The sequence below is a fragment of the Rhinolophus sinicus genome, chromosome 13 (assembly GCF_057876585.1).
Source record: "Rhinolophus sinicus isolate RSI-liver-muscle chromosome 13, RSI-T2T, whole genome shotgun sequence".
Taxonomy (NCBI): domain Eukaryota; kingdom Metazoa; phylum Chordata; class Mammalia; order Chiroptera; family Rhinolophidae; genus Rhinolophus; species Rhinolophus sinicus.
The window spans coordinates 32,998,478-33,008,818 of record NC_142513.1 but is presented as its reverse complement, the minus strand read 5'-3'; the positions used below and the strand labels follow the sequence as shown (position 1 = coordinate 33,008,818).

General features: G+C 34.7%; 1 non-coding gene across 1 annotated transcript; it reads right to left on the bottom strand.

The window, feature by feature from the left end:
* Nucleotides 1-7,492: 7,492 nt before the first annotated feature.
* LOC141568427 (U6 spliceosomal RNA) lies at nucleotides 7,493-7,597 on the bottom strand. The gene has a single exon (XR_012491544.2). It is a non-coding gene; the product is annotated as a U6 spliceosomal RNA (small nuclear RNA).
* Between the last annotated feature and the right edge of the window lie 2,744 nt (nucleotides 7,598-10,341).

Below are 10,341 nucleotides of genomic sequence, written 5' to 3'. Positions count from 1 at the left end.
AAATATATTTGTTTTTTTGTTTGTTTAGAACTTTGTGACTTATTTAAAATAGCTTTCCTTCCCCAAAGATATAGATATTCCTTCCAAATATTTTAGTTTGACTTTTAAATTTAAGTCTTCAATTTATGAGAAATACGTTTTTGTGAGGGCTATTTTATTAGGGGTATGCCAGTTTAGAATTTTTTTTGTTTGTTTGCTTGTTTTTAATTAAATTTATTGGGGTGACAATTGTTAGTAAAATTACATAGATTTCAGGTGTACAATTCTGTATTACATCATCTATAAATCCCATTGTGTGTTCATCACCCAGTTTATGTTTTTCCTGTTTTAATATTTTTATTATACAAAGATCTTTTCTACCCCTTTGTTTTTTATCCTTTGTTTTTTTTTTAATCTTAAAGTCTTTTTTCCACTTATTTTAATATAGTTATACCAGATTTCTCTTGTTTCATATTTGCCATGTATATTTTCCCCATGTTTTTATACTCAAAATTTCCATGCCCTTATGTTTTGAATGTATCTCTTATAATAAGCACGCACATGGATTTGTCTTCATACAATGTGATTATATTTCAAGGACTGGAAATTATCAATGAAATTTAACTTTCCAGTTAGAACTTTTTTTTATTTTTATTTCATATAACTAGAGGTACTGAGGGTGCTAAAATAACCAATTCGATTCTGTCACACAATTGATTATTACCATAAATATGACTCAGCATGTTTAAACGAAGTTTATCTTATATTCAATCTTTTTCTTTTAGAACAATTTATGAAAACACAGCCATAAATTATACTATGTTTCTTGAATCATGTCAATTCTTATGAAGAAAAATTCTCCAAAGAGAAAACAAAAATGGCTCTATCAAATATAATAACACATTTAACAATATGTCCAATTGGGGACTAATTTAAGCAGGGTAAATACCTAATCACTTAATCATATTCATTTTTGATTTAGCAATTTAGCAAGGAAAATGCAGAGGTGTGAGTAGAGAGCACTTTAGGATATGACCCTGCTACCCTCCTCTCTCACCAAGAGAGTATTTTCTCCTATTAGGAAGCATATTCAAGTAACAATTATTCTGAAGATATGGGCTGATGGAGAAAAGAGACTATTAACAGTGAAACAAAGGCTTCATGCTTGTAGGTTGTAAAAGAAATCTTCTGGTCTTAGTTGCGCTCATCACATAAATAGGTGTCATTGGCTATCGGCTGATTTAGGACGGCCTCGGCTGGATTGACTTGGCTCTAACCTACATGTCTTTCATGCTCTAACAGGCTTGCTAAACATGTTCACATAGACATTACACAGAGCAAGAGAAACAACCCCAGTATGCAAGCACTCTTTAAGCCTCTCCTTGCATCACACTTGATAGTATGATGCAAAAATGAGTCTCATAATCTGATAATGCAAACATTGCCAAAACAAGTCTCATAATCTGATTGAGTTTAGAGTCAGACTCAGAAGGCATTATAATCCTCAAGGCAGAGAGTGAGGACACTGGTAGGGGCCAAGTAGTGGGGCCATTAATGCAATTAGTCTGCCAAGGAGACCAATTTCCTTCCCTAACCGAGAAATGCAGAATATAAGCAAACAACAAGCCTTTTATACGAGGATGGAAGGGAACCATCGTCCCCAGGGAAAGGCAAGTTTCAGCTGAGACATGAACTCTCTGAAGGACAAGCTTATCATTTAGCCTGGGCCTCTCACCAATCTTTGCTTGTTTCTTGAATAGCTGGAGCATCTAATTGCCTTGAATCAATTTTTACGAGGAGAAAGAAGGAACCAAGAAGCAGCAGAGCCCTTTGTTTAACTTTGAATCTATGGCAGATAGCAAGATGAAAAAGTGACAATGCCCATAAAGGCATGGTGTATTTCTTCACAGGGTCAGAGAGAGCTTTTGGGAAAAAGACAAGTCCCTTATGACTAAGGAAAGTGTTACTCCTTGATTTGCATAAACTGTGGATATCTCCTTTGAATTTCAGAAAAATTGCACATTGAGAAGTGTAGAAATATTGATAGGGAACCGCTAGATTTCTGAGGCACTACATAGTACTAAAGAGCCTTGATTTAGGATAATGAAATGTATTCATGATTTCCATATTTTATATTTTGGTACATTCCCTTTATTTGTGTGTGTGTACGTGTGTGTGTGTACGTGCGTGTGCACACGCGCATGTGGTCACACTGCGAACTGGATATATAATTTTAGTTTATATGGGTTGGTTACACAGTGTTATCATAATGCATGTTTTTGCATTCATTGGTAGCAAACAGGGCAATAAATCTTAGGAGATTCATATCTAATTTGTGTTGCCATACCAGAATGAAAAGCTAGAATTTCTAAACATATTTTAAGCTGTTTCCTATCTTAATGCATTCATTGTGTCATGTTCTTAGCAGTTTCTCATAGAAGATAGGCTTTCGATGTGCATGTCAGCTTGGGGGAAATCTTTTTCCTATGTATTAGCTGCTGACTCCTTTAATCCTGTTAGAGTTTAATTTTCCTTGATTGATTGTGGTGTTATCACCAGGTGCTGAGTGGCCCTTTCCTATCAGCACATATAAATCCTTTTAGTCCTCTCCAGACTCCAGATGTTACAGAGTTTTCTGAGGTCAGCTTCTTTTGAAGGAGCATTTGCTCTAAGTTTTACCCAACACAGACAGTGAAAGTCAAACTTTTGGGCACAGATATGTTGTTTATTTACATCTGGCTGAGCTGTGGGCGGGACTGAGGCATCTCTAGATGGCCTGTGAGAGTACCAGCAGTTTTCAATGGCTTCTGCATTTTTCAAGGACTTTAAGAAAGCCTTAAATTAAATTGTAAGGTGTTCATTGATTAGCAAGACACTGAACCATAAAAATCTCTATTGTTTCCAGTTCTTCCAATTTTACTAAAAAGGCACTTTATTTTATACGTATGACCTGCTTTGTAACTGCTTGTCCTAGGAAACGCTTCCAAGCAATTGCTGAGGTTTGTAATGAAATCAATTTTCACTGATGCCAGGGTCTTTGGTTCCCTGTGAGAGATTCTTCCTGCTCCCAGCTTCCTCTTTCTGTATCTCATCTGTTGGCCATTTCCTGCTAATTACCTTCCTTTACCAAACAAAAGAAAGCCCATTCTGTTCACAGTCAGTTTTGCTACTTGTTAACACCTCTAATTAGTTTTTCAAAAGTTTGATTTAAGAAGAAATTATTGGAAAAATTGAGGTATTTGTGGCTACTGTGGGTTTCAGGCATTAATTAAATAAAGTACAATTTTTATTACTAACAATCAAGTTTGGTGTATATACTGATAATTTTTTAAAACTTATTTATTTCATTAACACTGATCTGGTCACCAAACATGGTCTAAATATTCTGGAGCAAGCTGTGATTTAGGGGTAATTCAGATAAAGTACTTGTCTTCAAAGCCATGAGACTTTACTGTTAGATTTTTTTTCAAGGACCACAAACTCAAAAGTATTCAGGTTGGCCTTACAAAAAAATTGGACCAGGTAGCATTGTGCAGATCCCAGGTCAGATCTAAAAATGGGGAAACCGGCGTTATTAAGCACAGCTAGTGTTTCTATGTAAGGAATCTTGGTTTACTACTGTCACGACTTCTGATTTTTCAAGAGGAACTAGAATTTTTGGATTTTTATGCAATACGTTTTAATTTATAAATGTTAGTAAACATTTCAGTTAAAACGATGTTTTGAAGTTATGGACCAAGTTTATCGTTCTGTTGTACCATTTTGCAAAGAAGAGTTGCAGATCCAATAATCACTGGCAGTTGATAAGACCATACTGCCTCCTTCAAGATTGATTGTTGACTCCTCACTGAGCTATAGGCTGCATGTATATCATAGTCCATGTATTATACTAGAGATGTTGCTCATTACTTGACCAGAGAGTTAACTTTTATGTGTAGAAATTAAATAATGGACTACTAATTATCAATGGATAAGTGAAAAACAGAAAGTACTTGGAAATGAATGATAATAAAAATAGGAGAAATCAAAACTCGTGGAACATAGCTCAATTTATGTTTAGAGGGAACTTTGCAACCATTTGTACACCAAAGAGAAGAAAAACTGAAATTCAATTATCTAAGTCAACCATGTCAACAGATTAGAAAAGAATAGCAAATTAAACTTGAAAAAGAGAAGGAAGTAATAAAGACTATGGAAGAAATTAAAGAAATGAAAAGTTTACTTTTCAGAAGAGATCAACCCAAGTCAGGAGTTTTTGTTTGTTTGTTTGTTTTGAAAGAACATGAAGTTAATAAACTCCTGGCAAGATAGATCAAGAAACTAAAAGGCACAATATACCAAAATACAGAATGAAGGCTGGAACACCACCATAACTAAAAGATAATTGAAGAATAGTAAGAAAACCTTTGTGGTTAAAATTTTTGAAAATTTAGGTACAATGGGTAAACTATTGGAAAAACAAATCTTCCAAATCTGGTACAAGAAAAACAAAATCCAATTAGTCTGATAGTTACTAAGAATTCAAATACGTAATTAAGAACATTTCTACCAAAATAACTTCAGACTCTGAATTTCTTTACCCAGGATTTCTACCGTGTTTAAGGAAAAAATAAGACCCATTTTACATAAATTACTCCAGATAATAGAAAGAGAAAGATGTCACCTGGCTTCTTTTAATGTAGCCATTATAACCTTAACACTGAAACCTAATGAAGATATTATAAGAAAGAAAAATTAGAGGCCACTTCCCCCCGAACAATGATGCAACCCTAAACAAAATATTAACAACCAAAACCCAGCAAAATATAACTAGAGTAGCAATATATCATGACAAAATGGAGGTTGTTTCAAGAATACATGTATGGTACACATTAACAGCTCAATCAATTTAATTGAGAGAATAAAGGATAAAGCATTTTTTAAAACTCAATATTCACAATAAAAACATAGCCAACTAGGTATAGAAGGGAACTTTCTTCATGTGATTAATGGCATATAAATAAGCTTTCCTATGATACTGGGAAGGAGACAAAGATACCTGCTATCATAACATCCAATCATTATTGTACTGGAGGCCTAGCCAGCATAATAAAGGAACAATGCAACAATAAAAGGTTAAAGAACATTAAATGAAGAAATGCAAGTGTCATTATTTGCTGATGAAATGATTGTATATGTAGAAAATCCAAAATAAAAACTATTTGTATTAATAAATGAAAGTATCAAGGTCACTGGATATAAGATCAGTTTAGAGAATCATTTCAATCTTGCAGGCTATCAAGAAACAATTAGAAAATGCTTTCCTTTCAATTGATATCTTCCACCTAGATATTGAAGATCCTACACAATTCCTGCTAGATAAGCTTTCTCTCTGTGATGGAGAGGATCTTAAAATTGATGCTGTGAACACTGTTCACGCTACTTGGTATATTTAAGGTTTTATTCATGCAGCATATTTTTTTTGTTGTTGTTGCTGTTTAAAAACACAATTATTTTTACCAAAGTGTTAATAAATGTTGAAATGCAATCAGTTAAAAAAAGGATACAATTTATAACAGCATAAAAAAACTAACACCAATTAAAAATCTAATGAAGGACTTTTAGAACCTCTATAGAGAAAAAAATCTAAAGAAACTAAAGAAGTTCTTTAAAAATGGAGAGATTTACTATTTTTTACATTGAAAGACTTAGCATATTTAAGATGTTAACACTCCTCAAATTAATCTATAAGTCCAATGAAATTCCTTTAAAAACTGTTATATCTTTGGTGGAAATTAACAAGCTGATAATAAAATTTATATGTGAACAGGGACAAGTGAAGCAGGACGAGAGGGGCCAACAATCTGGAAGATCAAACTCTTTGGCATGACTGCTTAATTATACTACCTATTATCAAGACAAAACCTCAGTAAATAAATCAGAGGGATTATCTGAAGGATAGATAAATAGATCAAAACCAGAATATAGAGTCCAAAAAGAGACCACATGCATCAGACACTTGATTTATGACAATAGTGACAATGGAGTAGTAGGTAAAGAATGGTTATTTAATTAGTGGTTCTGAGTCAATTGAATATTCATATAGAAAAATGCAAACTTTCCCCTATTATCATCTATATAAAATAAATTCTAGGATGATCATGATACTAGAACAAAATATAAATGGCAAAAAAATAAAGCTCTGGGACATAATGTAGGAAAACGCCATTATGTAACTAGGGTAGAAAAAGATTTCTTAAGCAAAAAGCACTAACTGTGAAGAAATGGAAGAGCATGTAGGACTTAATTATCACTAACCACACATATGCTGGTACCACAATATTTTTATGCTGGTACCACACTGTTTTGATTACTATAGCCTTGTAGTATGATTTGATGTTGGGTGGTGTGAAACCTCCCACTTTGTTTTTATTTCTCAAGATTGCTGTGGCTATTTGGGGCCTTTTACTGTTCCATATAAATTTTAGGATTATATATTCTGAGAAAAAATGTCATTGGTAGTTTGATAGGAATTGTATTGAATCTATATATTGCCTTAGGTATTATTGACATTTTAACTACAGTAATTCTTCCTATCCATGAACATGGTACATATTTCCATTTATTAGTGTCTTCTTTGATTTCTCTCTTCAATGTCTTATAATTTTCTGAGTACAGGTCTTTTACTTCTTTGGTAAAATTTAGTCCTAGGTATTTTATTGTTTTTGAAGCAATTGCAAATGGGATTGATTTCTCCTTCTGATAGTTTATTATTGGTGTATACAAATGCAACTGATTTCCAAATATTAATTTTGTATCCTGCTACTTTACTAAATTAGTTTATCAGTTCTAATAGTTTTTTGGTGGAGTCTTTGGGGTTCTCTGTATATAGTATTATGTCATCTGCATATAAAGACAATTTTACTTCCTCCTTTCCAATTTGGATGCCTTTTATTTATTTTCCTTGTCTGATTGCTGTGGCTAGAACTTCCAGAACTATGTTACTACGTTGAATAAAAGTAGTGAAAGTGGGCAACCTTGTCTTATTCCTGACCTTTTTTTTTTTTTCTTTTAAGATTTTATTGGGGAAGGGGTACAGGACTTTATTAGGGAACAGGGTGTACTTCCGGGACTTTTCCAAGTCAAGTTGTTGTCCTTGCAATCTTAGTTATGGAGAGCGCAGCTCAACTCCAGGTCCAGTTGCTGTTGTTAGTTGCAGGGGTCACAGCCCACCATCCCTTGCAGGAGTCCAACCGGCAACCTTGTGGTTGAGAGGACGCGCTCCAACCAACTGAGCCATCTGGCCACCCGGGAGTTGAAAGGCAGCTCACTGACTTCATTCTAGGTGCAGAGGATGCAGCTCACTGGCTCATGTGGGAATCGAACCAGCAGCCCCATTGCCCAGAGCCCACACTCTAACCAACTGAGCCACCCGTCTGCCCCTCTTGTTCCTGATCTTAAGGGGAAAGGTTTTAGCCTTTCCCCATTGAGTAAGATGTTAGAAGTGTGTTTATCAAATATGGCCTTTATTATGAAAAATACGGAACACTTAATGAATTTGCATGTCATCCTTGTGCAGAGGCAAAGCTAATCTTCTCTATCGTTCCAATTTTAGTGTATGTGCTGCCGAAGCGAGCACAATAAATGCTTATTCTTTTGTCCAACTTTTCCCTTGGTATTCTGAATTATTGTCAGCCAGATTGGTAGGGAATGCTTGCATGAAGTCTAACAGGGGTGTGTATGGAAGTATAATTCTTAACATTGAAAACATGCAATGCAGTTCCCTATCACCACCCCTGTCCAAATACACGAGGCCTGACTGTTAAGTTCACAAACTCATTTTAGAAAAAGTGCTACATAGCTCATTGCTGAATATCACTGTGGTGATCTTCAAAGCACTCCCCTTGGGAAGCTATGCATTGACACCAGCACTTAGTCCACCCTTCAAAGCAATTTTGGAACTTTTTTTCTGGAATGGCCATCAGAGCTGTGATCGTATTATCTTTGATGTCCTGAATGTCACCAAAATATCTTCCTTTCAATATTTCCTTTATTTTTGAGTAAAGAAAGAAGTCACCGGGGGCCCGATCAGGTGAGTAGAGAGGTTGTTCTAATACAGTATTTGTTTACTGGCTAAAAACTCCCTCATAGACTGTGCCATGTGAGTTGGTACACTATCGTGATGCAAGAGCCATGAATTGTTCGTGAAAAGTTCAGGTCATTTTCATCTAACTTTTTCAAGCAGCATTTTCAGCATTTCTGAATAGTAAAGTTGGTTAACTATTTGTCCAGTTCATACAAATTCATAATGAATAATTCCTCTGATATCAAAAAAGATTAGCAACATTGTTTTGACTCTTGGTTTAGAAATTTTTTGGTGGTGAAGAATTGGCTGACTTCCACTGTTGACTCTTTGTGCCAAGGTGGTATTTGTACACCCATGTCTCATCACTGATGATACCATGTTTTCCCGAAAATAAGACCTAGCCAGACAATCAGCTCTAATGTATCTTTTAGAGCAAAAATCAATATAAGGCCCGGTCTTACTTTCCTACAACATAAGACCAGCTCTATAATATAATATAATATAATATAATATAATATAATATAATATAATATAATATAATATAATATAATATAATAAATATAATAATATAATATATAATACCGTGTCTTATGTTAATTTTTGCTCCAAAAGATGCATTGTCCAGCTGATTGTCCAGCTAGGTCTTATTTTGGGGGAAACAGGGTAATTTGGCCCAAAACATCGTCTTGCCTCTCCAAAAGGTCTTGGCAAACTTCAACTCTTTGCTTTTGTGAAAAGGAGTGCTCCTTCAGGACCATTTTGGTACACACTTTTCTCATGTCAAGATTTTGAGTTAAGATTTTTTCTAACTGTTTCTCTATCAATGTTTACTTGGTCTGTTATGCTTCTCATAGTCAGCCAATGATCTGATGCACAATTCGACAAATTTTTGCAATGTTTTCATCAGTTCTGCTCATTACTGGCTGCCCTGAGTTCTCTTCTTGAGTGATGCATTCTCTCCCTTAAGAAAAATGTTTAATCTGTTTGTACACTGCTGTTTTCCTCATGGCATTATCGCCATAAACTTGGACTAACATGTCCCTGATTTCACGTCCACTCTTGCCAAGTTTAACAAGAAATTTCATGTTTGTTCATTGCTCTATTTCAAACTCTCACAATGGCACACAAAAACAGGCAACAACAACAATAATGAACACCACTCACCAAGACACCACCACACATTGACACAAACACAGCTGTGAGACACTCATATACCAAAACTATGAAACCTTACTGAGCTGTTTGTACAGTGCTGCCAATGTAAGTGCACAGTGGCAAGTTAACAAACTTAATTGTCTTAATTGTAATATTCAATTTACATATTACAGCTCACATTGATTTGGGCAGCTTTTAATATAAGCACCATTCTTGGATTCTTATATTCTTGGGTTAACTCAGCAACATAGATTTTCCATATGGAAGGTATTTTTCAAACATCCCCCTGTTTACAATATAGTGTCTGGGAGATATGTGACTGAAAATGCTGTCTTCTAACTGTGACATTTTGGAAATGGAAAATATTGATATATCCTATTGACAACTTGCATGAATATGTCTTCCATTATGATGTATAAACTTCAAAAATAATGTCATGGTGATATTTAAACAAAGGACCCCATTATGTTTTGCTTTATATCCACTTCCTGTCTATTTCTTGCCTGTTGCATTTAATCTTCCTATAAACCATGTCTATAAGAAACCAATACACCTCACCAAATTATTTGCCAGGGTCAATTGTGTATTCAAATTGCCTTTTCAACTTTCTTAAATTTTTCAAAAAGAGTTTGGCTTTCTGTTTCAATTTCCCTGTAGCATTACCATTAAACGTTTGCATTTGGCAGGCCTGCATTAGGTCTGGATTAAAAGCCAGCAAGATGCACCCATGTTCTCTCAGCCTATTGCTCTCAATTGCAAAATTATCTTTTTTTTTTTCCTGGAAAGGAAATAGAATGTGCATAGTTGATCCAGTGGAACATAACTAAATCATATAAATAAATGAAAAATTAAGCTACATTATTTTTAATCATAAGCCTCCACTTGGTGGTAACAGTATTAATACTTTAGTGTATTAAACATATTTTAATTGAAGGGAAAAATTTCCCATGTATAGGAAATCATCACTCAATCCCTATACAGCAATATTTCTTATTATCATTTTATGAACTGTAACTCAATGGCCTATGAGTAAGGCCATGAGGATTATCATAGCCTGAACCCATCAGCCTGCTGGGAAGTAGCTACACTCTACTCCTACCTAAAAATGCCCCCTAGCTACCTTTTGGAGTTTACCATGACAC